The following is a 2,200-nucleotide window of genomic DNA, read 5'->3' as shown; positions in this document are numbered from 1 at the left end:
TCTGAGTCTACTCCTATATTTTCTTTGCTCCTATATTAGTGTTGGCAATGATATTATGGTTTTAAAATAAAATAATACGCATATATATATATATATATATATATATATATATATATATATGAGTATTTCAAAATATTAATGTATTTCTATAATTAATTTTTATTTTATTAATTATTTTAATATATGTATATAATAGATATACGATTTTATTGAAAATTATATATGTTATTATATTAAGTGAATGATATAATTAATACATTGTTCTTTAATTTACTTACATGTTATCATTTGTATTACAAAGCATAAACTTGATTATTTTTGAATATACTAATTTTTATTTTTATTTTATAATTTGAGATCGATAAAAAGCTTGAACATAATAAGTTTATTACATGTTGATATCATTGTGAGCAAGAAAAGAATAAAAACCAAAAAGTTATTTTTTTAACTCATTTGTCACGATTTAATTTAGATATAGAAAGGAGACTATATGAAACAAAAGTAGTAATTTGAATTTGTGTATATAAGTGGTATTAAAAAAACAGCTTATTACACATTTATTTGGATTCTTTTAAAAGTTTCTCAACGGTGGACCCTAATTCATCTAAATTAAGATAGCATTGACATGATAATTAGTTGTTAATTAACATATGACATTGGTAAACTACCATTACCATCTTAAATATTATATCCGTTATGCTTTTAAAAAATAAGAATGCTTAACAAATAAATTTGTAATATACAAATACAACCATGGTCAAGCTGAGGTGGATTAAGTCACATGATAACTATTAACTACCATGTTCAAGCACTAAATCTCAGAAACAATTTTACTAATAAATAACTAATATATAAATATAAATATTTAATGAATATTTCAACTAGATCAGGTCATAATTTCTTAACTTATATTCAAAATATATTAGATATGATTTTTATAGTTAAAATTATCAAAAGTTCATTCATGTTCAATCTTGAAATGAAACAAACAAATATTCTATAATGATCAGTTGCATTTTAAGATTTACTTTTAAAAGATAGAGTTATCTAACTTAATTTTATATAAAAAAATATAAGATAAATATCTTTGCTTATTTTTTTTTTTAATTTCAATCATATCATTATTTTATTCTATAATAAAAAAAATATTATAATAGTGGAAAAAGGGTATTAATAATATCTAAATGATATAAAAATAGAAAATGAAGACTTAAAAATAAGATAATTTAATATTATTTATTTTATAGTGAAATAATTTTTTGTAACTTCATTAACTCATTACAAATAGGTGAATTTGGTGAATTAGCTCATTTAAACATGTTTTTTTTTTCTTTCTCAAACTAATTAATATATTTATTGTATTACAATAAAAAAAAAAAATTGGATTAACTCACTCATTTACCTGTTCACAAAATTAAAGTAGTCATAATGCTTTTATCTCAACCAAACACAAGTATGCACCTTATATTGTAAATACATTGCTTCAAGAACTTTCTTAATACTTTCTTGTTATAACATTAAATGAGTCATTGTCTTGCAACATTTTCTTAATGTCCCTATACACTATGATGTTAATGATAAATTCTCATTTTGGCGTTGATAATATTATCTACACATTCAGTTATTTGTACCATATTTTTTCAAATGTTTTTACTCCTAATTTCTGGGCTCCATTTATATACTTAATGGAATATAAATTGTTGTCAACTCTTTCTCATAGTATCTCCTAAATACCTCATTTGCACTTCCACTCCATCCACTAATATTGAAGTCGCCAATTCTAATATTGTCATTTTTTTTATTGTATCTGATTAATCCAAAGTTAAATCATCAGAAAGTAGTAAATCCAAACACAATTGGTAAAATTAGTTTCAATTTTAACTTCAATTGCAATATTTATCGACTTCGATTGTACCCTTTAGTTTTTCTTCTCTTCTTAAATGTCCCTTCAAATAAAAGGACATTTAAAATACATATATAAAGATTATCTTCATCATTTATCCTTATAGAAGTTTTTAAAAGTAAGAACAGACTACTTTTCATTTAGTGAAAGGTGAAAGAGGTGGTGGAATGTTTATTAAGAAATTGAAATTAATTTGGCGAATAAGAGAAAGAAAATCAGCTTCTATTTTCTTGATCGGTGTATCTACAAAATAGCATAAAATGCTATCAAGAAACAGAGATTCTCCATGACCACCAT

Source organism: Vigna unguiculata, chromosome 10, assembly GCF_037176805.1.
Source record: "Vigna unguiculata cultivar grain cowpea cultivar isolate G323 ecotype 2 chromosome 10, ASM3717680v1, whole genome shotgun sequence".
In the NCBI taxonomy this organism is placed as follows: Eukaryota; Viridiplantae; Streptophyta; class Magnoliopsida; order Fabales; family Fabaceae; genus Vigna; species Vigna unguiculata.
Note: the sequence above shows the minus strand (reverse complement) of the source record.